General features: G+C 35.6%; 1 protein-coding gene across 1 annotated transcript in view; it reads right to left on the bottom strand.

Annotated features, from left to right (window-relative positions):
- The window catches only part of THSD7B (thrombospondin type 1 domain containing 7B), a 1,297,161-nt gene that overhangs the window by 1,161,108 nt on the left and 123,231 nt on the right, over nt 1–12,822 (bottom strand). The window lies entirely within an intron of this gene.

The raw sequence follows: 12,822 nt of genomic DNA, 5'->3' as shown, positions 1-12,822 counted from the left end.
GTAATGTAGTTGGTCAGTCTTAAGTGGCTTTGAGCAAAGATTAATTACTGAGATGATAAAGAAGAGTTGTTATATCACATCACTCCATAATTCAAAAATATACTCTCCCATGAGTACATGCAGAATCCAGGAGAAGGTGGGTTGAAGTTTAGGGAATACATGTGGCAAAAATGTAAATCTCAATTCTTGGTTGCTTCAAGTCATTTTCTTCTCTTTGTGAAAATATAAAGAAGTTCTTTTTAGTAGGCATAGAACTTCTTTGTAGGGTTCCTTATGGAACAATTAATCTATATCCATTCTGTTCTTTTTCACAAGATAAATATAGCCATCAAGTATTCTCTAGGATGCTGATGATAACAACATGGGAAGTTGAAAATCCTTTGAATTCCTTTAAGCTCCTAAGGTCCTCACCTGGTCAAAATGGAATGGAGAGACATAAGGACACCTAGGCTAAGGAAAAAAAAAAAAAAAAAAAAAACTAAGACCTCTTCTTTTCCTGCAAGGTATTCTTCCTCAAGTGTTTTACTAAAACAAGGAATTCATTCTAACCTCTGGAATAATACTGATCCCCAAAAAGCTTGCTAATTTATAGATAACTCTTACGATATGACCAAGTTCCCTCAGCTGACAAGAATGTGATTCTGGTACAACATCACTCCAGTTCTATGGACTTTTGTCTACTCTGAATCTATGATTAATTGATTTACTGGAACTAAAATCTATGGTAGAGACTAATTGAAACATATACACTTTCTTAAGTTAGACAGTTTTATCATTTACTTTTAATGAGGCAGATAATTTGATTGATTTATCAATTTGTACCACCACCCTTAAAGAAGTAATTAAAAAAAAAAAGAGTCAGAAGCACTTCATGGTGCCTAGATTTGACTTGTGCCTGATTTTATGGATGTTTATGACTTACCATCTTGTTTATCCTTTTTGTAAATAATTAGCTCTATGGGGTTCAGTAACTCTGCAACATACTGCTCAGTGTGATTCTTGTAATTCCTTTGATGTTCAATTCCAAATCAGGGCTATCAACATCTTGCCAATGGATCTAGATGGCTCCAAAGGAGAAAGTAAGGCTAATGACTGCACAGCCATTTCTTAAATACAATTCAGTTGCAAGTCACACCATCACCTTCCTGATATCATAGTCCTCTTTGAGAGCGAATAACAAACAACAATAAACTTCTCTCTCTAATTAGGGTCATAATATAAGACAGAGGAAATAGTGGCATAAAACAAGATCTCTGACTTTATGGATTTTAAAGTCCTGCTGAGAAAAGACTATCCATGGAAAAAGATAATTTAAAGTAACAAACACTAAATGCCAAATGAATTGTACAGATAGTAAAAGTTTCTTGTGTTTGTAGTATTGAACTCACTGAGAATGTGTAGCGTGCTGCTGTCTCCAGAAGTTGCTGATCACTCTCTGGGAGGAGATCTGCTGTGTCAACTCAAATGTCTCGGACAGATTCTTCTTCCTGTAGAGAACCATTGTCTCCACACAGTTGCCATTAACTCTTGTCCAGAGAAGTGACTTCCCTTCCTGCAGAGAGCCGCGTCAAGCCTGACCTAGAGCAGAGATTCCCTATCTCTGGAGTACTGCCTTCTTTATCCTCCTAGAGAATGGGCATGGGATAATGCAAGGGCTTCTGGGAAGGACCACTTCAACCAATGAACTTGTTCCTCCCAAGCACACAAGCTCTTCCCCAGGAATTTACAAGTCAAACTACCAGGAAAGGCCGGAACTAGAAAATTGTCAACTACCGACTTAGCACTTAGCAAAAACCCAATATCTCATTATTTCATTAACACTTAGTAAGAACCTAACATCTCCCCCTTTCTTTTGATTTAGGTGGTCGTGACCTTGAAACATAAATCCATCATAAAATCATAAATCCGCTTGACTTGGCTCTCTGCAAGAAGGGAAGTCACTTCTCTGGACGAGAGTTAATGGCAACTGTCTGGAGACAACGGTTCTCTACAGGAAGAAGAATCTGTCTGAGAGATTTGAGTTGACACAGCAGATCTCCTCCCAGAGAGCAATCGGCAGCTTCTGGAGACAACAGCACGCTACATATTAGCGCACAAACAGGGACAGTCAAAATCCTGATTCCAGTGGAAAAGCCTCTGATCCAGATCTCAGTCTCTCTGACCCAGAACCATGAGTAACAAGGAAACTTTGTTAAAGATTAAGTGAGCATGCTAATAGATAAATAAGGAACTTAACTTGATAAGGGCTAAACCAGCAATCTCTCATAGTGAAATGGGACAAACGCCTTCTGTTCAAGGAAAATTTTTGGAGAGCATTATCAAGGTTATGAAAAGCCAAGGATTGATTAAAATTTTGGAGGAGATTACTGAACTTTTAAAAACTGTGAAGGTCATATGTCCTTGTTTTTCTCTGGAAAAAGAATTGGATCCAGATGAATGGGAACTAGTAGGAAAGCAATTAAGTGAACACTACAATTGCCCTTATGATATTTTGCCCTTTGGTTCCAGACTAAACTCAATTTCCAAAGATACAATTCATACCTACAATTTAATCCAAATGGCTTTAAAAAATGCTATTCTAAAGGAAGAGAAGAAGGAGCAAAATGGGGAAGTGTCAACTAAACTAGGTGAAAAGGATGAATCAGATAACAATGAAGTTAAGTACAATTCTGAGCAACAGGAGCACCTCCCATCTCCTCCCTCAATTAACCCTTCAGGGGTGGAGCAAGAAGGAAGAGGGTAAGAGGCAGAAACACAAACAGAATTGCCTGTGAAGCAGCCTAAGCCTATGACAAGATTAGAAAAAGCATTGGTTAAAACTAAGAGAGAAGGACAGGATATAAGTGATTTTATACATGCATATCCTGTGATTGAAGAGATTGATTCTGTAGGTCATAAAAGGAGAAAATATGCACCTTTAGATTTAAATAAAATTAAAGATTTGAAAAAAGATTGTACCCTTTATGGGGCTACATCAGCTTATGTTAAAATGTTACTAGATGGTTTGTCTTATGAAGTCCTAACCCCGAATGATTGGAAATCCATAGCAAGGACATGCCCGGAACTTGGAGAAAATTTGTTATGGCTTGTGGAGTTTCATGAATTATGTAAAATCCAAGTCAGATGCAATTTGGAAATAGGAGTTAACACAAAATTCACTTCTGAGCACTTAGCTGGTGAAGGTCAGTATGGAGAGAATTCAGAACAGATTAATTATACCATGACAATATATGAGCAAATTGCTAAGGCTGCAATAAAAGCTTGGAGTGTCCTCCCTGGACAGAAAGATCGGGGGGAGGCTTTCACTAAAATAGAGCAAGGTCCCAATAAACCTTTTGCAGGACGTTGCAAACTGCTGTCAAAAGAACTATTGGAGAAAATGCAGCTACAGAAATAATGACCAGACATCTGGCTACGGAAAATGCCAATGAGATTTGCAAAAGAATTATATGGGGATTAGACAAAGATGCTCCTTTAGAGGAGATCATAAGACGCTGTGCTACAGTGGGAACAAATGATTTTTACACCCGGACTATGATGAACGTGGAAAGACAGGGTCCCTCCTGGCAAGGGACTTCTAGAGAAACTCGGCGATGTTTTCAATGTGGAAAAATTGGACATCTAAGAGCTCAGTGTAGGTATGGAGATACAGTGAGAAGACAGGGTGAAAGAAGAACTAAAACCGCATGTCCAAAATGCAACAGAGGACTCCATTGGACATCAGAGTGTAGAATAATTCAGGGAAATTGGATGAGGGGCCCAGGTCCAGGGCCCCAGGCAAAGAATACTTGGGGCATGATGGCAGCTGATGTTATACCCAAGTCTTTAGAAGGTCAGGACTCTGATTTGATCAACCAGCAGAAAAGCAATCACATGGCAGAAAGGGATTACCTGATAAGTGAGCCAAAAGGCAATCAGATTACAAAAATGGATTACACTTGGGGAGAATACAGGCCTTTTAAACCAACAGGGCTGTATCCAGTGCGAACAATTTCAATGTAATTGTCAGATGATGAGAAAAGATTTAAAAAGTGGTAAATAGAAGGTAATTAGATAGGTTAACTGCCTGGGAGAAAGGGTTTGCTTGTATTTCTTCAGATGGAGAAAGAATCAGATGGGTGCCAATGAGTCGTATTCACCTTGTCCATTGGAGAGAGACAGAAAAAGAGAAAGACCTCAAAACAAAGGAGAAAATCTAAAAAACATCTGACACTGAAAGAGCATGGCTAATAAGAAGACTGTTAAAGAACTTTAAAAACCAGCAGGAATCATTGGATTTCCTAACACAAGATGAAACTAATGGACAATGGACTTATGGACATTTATAAATTCTCAATTTATGATTATTTGATCATGTTATTTGTTACATACTTCTAGCATATATTATGTTACTATGTTACTATGTGTTTATGTAATCTATGAAATTGTGTAATGCCTCCCATATTGATGGATTTATGTTTCAAGGTCATGACCACCCTATGTTCTAAATCAAAAGAAAGGGGGAGATGTTAGGTTCTTACTAAGTGTTAATGAGATAATGAGATATTAGGTTTTTGCTAAGTGCTAAGTCGGTAGTTGACAATTTTCTAGTTCCGGCCTTTCCTGGTAGTTTGACTTCAAATTCCTGGGGAAGAACTTGTGTGCTTGGGAGGAGCAAGTTCATTGGTTGAAGTGGTTCTTCCCAGAAGCCCTTGCATTATCCCACGCCCATTCTCTAGGAGGATAAAGAGGGCAGCACTCCAGAGATAGGGAATCTCTGCTCTAGGCCAGGGTTGACGCAGCTCTCTGCAGGAAGGGAAGTCACTTCTCTGGACAAGAGTTAATGGCAACTGTGTGGAGACAATGGTTCTCTACAGGAAGAAGAATCTGTCCGAGACATTTGAGTTGACACAGCAGATCTCCTTCCAGAGAGCGATCAGCAGCTTCTGGAGACAACAGCATGCTACAAGAATGAACTCTGGAAAGAGTTAATGGAGGAGGAAGCCAAGATGGCAGAGAAAGCACACATGACTTTCTAAGCTCTTCTCATGCCCTCACGACCAATTGTTGAATTCAGCCTCAAAAATAGTGCTTGACTGGTGAAATTCACAAAGATTAGAGGTACAACAACTTGCCAGCTAAAGATAATATGGAGGACAGCCAGAGAAATTAAAGATTTGTCCAGAGGGGCCGGAGCAGATCAGCACTCACAGGGAAATAGGAGAGACTGTGGTCTGGAGTGGACCAGGGGCAGGGGTAGCCTCTGTGCCTAGAAAAGTTGTGGAGATGATTCTACCATAGTCTGACTGCTCTGCCTTGATTGCAAAGCAGTGGACCAGCAGAGAGATTAGAGCCAGAGATAAAGAACACTTTAAAGATGCCAATACCTAACAGGATCTGGCTGTACCCACCAGAAGTGACTCAGCACAGACCAGCACAACTGTTCAGCTGCATTCTACAGCACAGCCAGGGCAGTTGCAAATCTGCATGACATGAGGGCACAACCTGGAGCAGCCTCTAATCTGCACAGTGGGGGGCTCAGACTAGGGCAATAGAACTTCCCCAGCCAATTGTGCTTCCCTGGACAGAGCCACTTCTGGTGCCTTGTGTGACTATTCATTGGGCAACTGAAAATACCCACAGTCCTACAGAGGGCTTTGGCTTGGGATAGTGACACATTCACTTCTCAGCCTCTAGCCCCAGAGCAGTCATTAATCTGCACAGCAGGGTTCTTCACAGGGTACTTCTGCAGCTCAGCCATGCTGACCTGAGTCACTTCCTGTGGGGAACTCTTTCCCAGAGCACTCCCATAACTGGCCACTCTTTGTAGCCAGTTGGCAGGCCATCCATACACGTATCCCTGTTCTGCAGAGGAAGTTGGTAACCTCCTGGCCCTGCAGGCAAACCCTACAGGTTTTAAAACATGAGTTAAAAAATCAAAAGGATGATCAATAGCTTCTATACAGAAAGAGAACAGGTTTTCAACCCCAAGGAGATGAATAGCAGACAGTCTCTAGACAATTTTTGCTACCCAACACAAAAGGCTCTCCTAGAAGAGACTGTCAAAAATCTTAAAAGAGAGCTAGAAGAAAAATGAGGAAAGGAAAAATGGGGAGAATAACAGCTTCCTGAAAAGTTAATTAGAAAAGGTAAAAAACTCCCAGGAAGTGCAGGGAAACAGAATTTGTGGATTGTAAAAGGTAAAGAACTTCCAGTAAAGTAGGATTTGTGAATTGGAAAAAGAAAAAAACTCATTAAAAAAAATTAGTGAAATGGAAAAAAAATTCCATAGAGCAAAACAACTAATTTAAAAACTCAATTGGACATACACAAAAAGAAGTAAAAAAAGCTATTGAAGAAAACAAGTCATTAAATATCAGAACTGAATAAATAGAAATGAATGATTAATTGAGACACCAAGAATTAGTCAAGCAAAAACCAAAACAATGAAAAATTAGGAAAAAAAAACATTAACTATCTACTTGGAAAAACAACAGACCTGGAAAATAGATCTAGGAGAGATAACATGAGGATTGTTGGACTTCCCAAAAATTATGATGAAAAAAGAGCCTCGATACTATTTTACAGGAAATCATCAAAAAGAACTGCCCAGATATAATAGAACCAGAAGGTAAAATAGTCATTAAAAGAATTCATTGAGCACCGTCTGAAAAAGACTCTAAAATAAAAACTCCAAGGGATATTGTGGCCAAATTTCAGAACTATCAGACTAAGGGAAAAAAATATTACAAGCAGCCAGGAAAAAAACAATTCAAATGCCACAATAAGAGTCACTCAAAACCTGGCTGCTTCCACATTAAAGTTTGAAGGGCCTAATTTCTGATATTTTAAAAGGCAAAAGAACTAGGAATACTGCCAAGAATAAACTACCCAGCTAAGTTGAACATTTTCTTCCATGGAAGAAGATGGACATTTAATGAAAGAGATGAATTACATTTGTTTCTAAGGAGAAAAAACAAATCTAAACAAAAAATTTGATCTCCAACCATAGGACTCAAGAGAAGCAGAAAAAGGTAAAAGGAACTCTTAAGAACTGTACTTCTGTTGTGGATATACATAAAGACCACATGTATAATTTGATTTTACTGATATAACATAAAAAGGGAAATAGAAATGAAAGGGGATACTAATTTAATCTAATTTAAAAAGATAAGGAAGGAAACGATACATTTCTAAAGGGCAGCATAGACAAGGAAGCAATATCAATACTAAACATAAATGCACTGAATGGTATACATCTAACTTCTTAAAGGAGAAGTTAAGAGAGTTAAAAGAAGAAATAGACAGCCAAAACTGTAATAGTGGGAGATCTCAACCTTGCACTCTCAGAATTAGATAAATCAAACCACAACAAATAAGAAAGAAATTAAAGAGGTAAATAAATATTAGAAAAATTACGTACATAGATCTTTGGAGAAAACTGAATGGTGATAGAAAGGAGTATACTTTCTTCTCAGCAGTTCATGGAATCTATGCAAAAAATAACTATATATTAAGACATAAAGACCTCAAAATTAAATGTAAGAAGGCAGAAATAGTAAATGCTTTCTTTTCAGATCACAATGCAATAAAAACTACATTCAATAAAAAGTTGGAGTAAATAGACCAAACACTAATTTGAAACTAAATAATCCCATCTTAAATAATGAATGGGTAAAACAGCAATTTATAGACAAAATTAATAATTTCACTCAAGAAAATGACAATGATGAGACAGCATACCAAAATTTGTGAGATGTAGCCAAAGCAGTAATAAGGGGAGATTTTATATCTTTGGAGGCTTATTTCAATAAAATAGAGAAAGAGAAGAACACTGAATTGGGCATGCAACTTTAAAGGCTAGAAAAAGACCAAATTAAAAATGCCCAATCAAATACTAAACTTAAAATTCTAAAATTAAAAGGAGAAATTAATAATATTGAAGGTAAAAAAAAAAAACTATTAAATTAATAAATTAAACTAAGTGTTGGTTTTATGAAAAAAACAATAAAATAGATAAACCTTTGATAAATCCAATTAGAAAAAGGAAAGAGAAAATCAAATTGTTAGTCTTAAAAATTAAAAGGAGGAACTTTTCACCAAATGAAGAGGAAATTAGAGCAATAATAAGTAGTTACTTTGCCCAACTTTATGCCAATAAATTTGATAACTTAAGTGAAATGGAAAATATAGGCTTACCAGATTAACAATACCATTTCATGCTTAAATAGTACCATTTCAGAAAAAAAAAAAAAATAGAACAAGCTATTAATCAACTCCCTAAGAAAAAATCCCCAGGACCAGATGGATTTACATGTTTATTCTACGAAACATTTAAAGAACAATTAGCTCCAATGTTATATAAACTATTTGACAAAATAGGGAATGGAGAAGTCCTACCAAATTCCTTTTATGACACAGACATGGTGCTGACACCTAAACCAGGTAAGTTGAAAACAGAGAAAGAAAATTATAGACCAATCTCCCAATTGAGTATTGATGCTAAAATCTTAAATAAGATATTAGCTAAAAGACTACAGAAAATCATCTCCAGGATAATACATCATGATCAAGTAAGATTTATACCAGGATTGCAGGGTTGGTTCAATATTAGGAAAACTATCAGTATAATTGGTCATATTAATAACCAAATTAACAAAAACAATATGATTATCTCAATAGATGAAGAAAAAGAATTTGATAAAATCCAACATCCATTCATATTAAAAACACTTGAGAGTATAGGACTAAATGGACATTTCCTTAAAATAATCAGTAGCATCTATTTCCAGTAAGATCAGGAGTGAATCAAGGTTGCCCACTATCACCATTACTATTCAATATTGTATTAGAAATGCTAGCTTAGGCAATAAGAGTTGAGAAAGAAATTAAAAGAATTAGAATAAGTAATGAGGAAACTAAACTATCACTCATTGCTGATGATATCATGATATACTTAGAGAACCCCAGAGATTCTACTAAAAAGCTATTAAAATAATCCACACATTTAGCAATGTTGCAGGATTCAAAATAAATCCACATAAATCATCAGCATCCTTATATATCACTAAGAAAATCCAGTTAGAGCTACAAAGAGAAATTCTATTTAAAGTAACTATTGCTAGTATAAAATATTTAGGAATCTATCTGCCAAGGGAAAATCAGAAACTATATGAGCAAAACTACAAAACACTTGCCACACAAATAAAGTCAAATCTAACCAATTGGGAAAATATTAAACACTCTTGGATTTGGTGAGCAAATATAATAAAGATGACAATACTACTTAAACCAATCTATTTATTTAGTACTATACCAATCGGACTCCCAAAAAAATGATTTTAATGACCTAGAAAAAATAACAACAAAGTTCATATGAAAAACAAAAGGTCAAGAATTTCAAGAGAATTAATGAAAAAAAAAATCAAATGAAGGTGGCCTAGCTCTACCAGATCTAAAATTACATTATAAAGCAGTGATTACCAAAACCATTTGGTATTAGCTAAGAAATAGACTAGTTGATCAGTGCAATAGGTTAGGTTCAAAGAACAAAACAGCCAATAACTTTAATAATCTATTGTTTGACAAACCCAAAGACCCTAGCTTTTGAGATTAGAACTCACTCTTTGACAAAAATTGCTGGGAAAAGTGGAAATTAGTATACCAAGATTAGGTGAAAATGGGTTCATGACCTAGGCATAAAGAATGAGATTATAAATAAATTAGAAGAACATAGGATAGTTGTATAACTGTTTGGACAAGTATACATATATTGTATTTAACTTATATTTTAACATATTTAACTTGTATTGTTCAACTTGACATCTGGTGGAAGGGGTGGGGGGAAGGAGGGGGAAAGTGGCAACAAACGGTTTTTCAATTGTCAATGATGAAAAATTACCTATGCATATATCTTGAAAATAAAAAGCTATAATAAAAAAGAGTTAATGGAGGAAACAAGATCTGAGCTTTCAAAGTAAAAGTATATCTAAAAAATGACAAAAGAAAGTTTGTTTTCAAATGAACATTCACATAAATGAAGACTCAGAAGCATCCACTAAGAAACCAAAGTTTAGTTGGGTATCATTTTCCCCTTCCTGGAATAACTACTCCCAAACCCTTGAATAACAAACTATTTTACATTTCTCATCTAGGGCTGAGCTGTTCTGATTGATGAATGACTGAAGACTTAACAAATAATATCTAGCTGATCCCAAGATTATTCTTCATATTCTAACCATAACTTTTCAGGAAATCAGATCTTACTCTGTTATCTTACCATTTCCTTTGCTGCAGTGAACCAGTACAATGCATACCTTTCCATCCTCCTCACACATAACTTCTACCACTTCCTTTGGACACAGTAACCAAATCAATACTAATTTATTTTGTTACTGGGAAGGATGTGACAACTGATGTTCCTATGACTTCCCTAATAATCTTCAGCTTCAAACTCAGTTTCCAAGCCACCACATATCTTTGGTTTTCTCTCCCAATATATTGGAAGCATCTTGAAAGTAAAGGTTGTTTCATTTTATATCCCTAGTGCCTAGCATAATGTCTGGTACATAGTAGTAGTAAATTGTATTTTCATTCATTCATTAAAGAAAGGAACAAACTATTTGAGTTAACTTCAAGGCTCCAAGCAAAGGAATATGTGAGATGTGATTGCAAAGAGAAAGTATAGATTGCAGCATGCCTTTAAAGGAGTTTGGATTTAGTATAATAAAAAAATAAGAACTAGAAATAAAATGGGTGCCCTTCAATTGGAGAATGACTAAATTAAGTATGATATATATACATAATGATACACTATTGCTGTATAATAAACACTAAACGTGTGAGGAAGACAGAGAAACATGGAAGTCCTGTATAAATTGAAGCAGAGTAAAGTAAAGTAATATAAGGAGGAAAACATAATAAAATATAATTAAAATATAATAAAAAATAAATTGCTCTGGAAATTATATTAATGCAGAAACAAAAGATACCAATAAAATTGGTTGTATGTTTGGTTTTTTATAAGAGATAGTGTGGTAGGGAAAATAATTTAATAAATTAATCCTGTGGATACTTTTTTGTCACTCTTTAAATTAGAATCAAGCTATGTTTATAGGCAGGAGGAAAGCATAGAAAGACATACATATATCTATGTTCAATGAAAGGAAAGTTCTGGAGAAAGAAAGAACTTGGGAGGAAATGGAAGTGGGAGGATTAACTTTGGCAAAGACCAGCTTTTCCCATGAAACAGAACAAGATAAAAAACAAGTACTAGGTAAAAAAATTCTAATTAACTTAAAACATATTATCATCCCCAGAAAACAGACTTACTTCATCATAAAGGTTGAAGGCCAATTTTACCTTCTCCCCACCTCATCATCATTCTCTCACTATTCCTCTCATATATCCTTACCACCTCCACTTTTTTTTTTTCAGTAAACACTGCTCTAAAATACATTTTCCTGCCTATTTTCTGGCATGTTCTTAATTCTAGAAATTCAAAAGACACATGGATATAACCACTACATGGCAAGCCCCTTTTTCTTTTATTTTTTCCTGAAAATTTTATTTTATGTATTCACATACATAGCCATCCTTGGCCAATTAGAGAATTAGCTGTCAAAATCCTACCAAATGTCTACCAAAATCCACTCAAATTGAATACACAATCTATTTTTGTTAATTTCTAAAGAAAATATTTTTAACTAAAACTGATCAGAATGAATTATATAATATGTACATATATTTTTCCTGGCTCATATATTATAGGGAAGTATTAGGTGATGTTTATAAAACTTCCCAAACCAGACTTTATAGCTAATTCACATCCTCCAGAGATAAACAAAGATGAGGACTTGAATGCACACCATTGTATTACTGAAAAAGTAATGCAAACCAACTCTGATTAACATTAGCATAAACCACAGTGTGAATTGGGACTTGTTGTTGGGTCAAGAACATGTGTTGACCAACAGGCACAGTGGTTCAATACAAGCTGCTTTTTTCCTTTAATGTTAGAAGAAGCATCCTCACTTGATATATACCTTCTCAAAAAGTTAGGTAGGTAGGTAGGTAGGTAGGTAGGTAGATAGGTAGGTAGGTAGGTAGGTAGATAAGAGGGAGAGAGAGAGAGAGAGAGAGAGAGAGAGAGAGAGAGAGAGAGAGAGAGAGAGAGAGAGAGAGAGAGAGATGATGATGAAAGAATAGTACACATACAAATGCAGGTAGGGTGTGTGGTGTGTGTGTGTGTGTAGTGTGTGTGTGTATGTGTTCATGCGTGCGTGTGTGCGCGCGCACGCACACATGCACGCCCCTAAGCATTTACTGTGATTTAATTGCATGGGGAATTCTAAGTTAGGACTTACTGCTAGAAATTCAGATGAAGAAATTTTCTGAACAAAGTCTTAGGGAATCATGTAGAACAATGAGAAGAATCAGCATTCTATCATATTGAGTTACCCGATTCTCAATTAGAACATCTATATTTAAATCATCTCTGACATCTATTATTGTATGATTTGGGGCAAGTCTTTTGTATGTCTGAGTCAAGGCCTGATGAAGGTAGTACAATTAAAATGTCCATTTTACAGATAACAAAACTAAAATCAATGGAATTCACTTGCCTAAAATTATAAAGTTCCCTCAGACTGATTTAACATTCTTTCCAATACAGCATGCTGAAATAAAAATAATAATAATATGTAGTATTTATTAAATACTCTAAGATATATAAAATATTTATATATGATATCTAATTTAATCCTTACAAAAAATCTGAGAGGTAGGTGCTATAATTATCCTCATTTTCAATTGAGGAAACAAATGCTAACAAAAATAAATACT

This window comes from Sminthopsis crassicaudata, chromosome 3 (genome assembly GCF_048593235.1).
Source record: "Sminthopsis crassicaudata isolate SCR6 chromosome 3, ASM4859323v1, whole genome shotgun sequence".
Classification (NCBI taxonomy): Eukaryota; Metazoa; Chordata; class Mammalia; order Dasyuromorphia; family Dasyuridae; genus Sminthopsis; species Sminthopsis crassicaudata.
The sequence above is the reverse complement of the archived record's forward strand: the minus strand, read 5'-3'. Positions and strand labels throughout refer to the sequence as shown.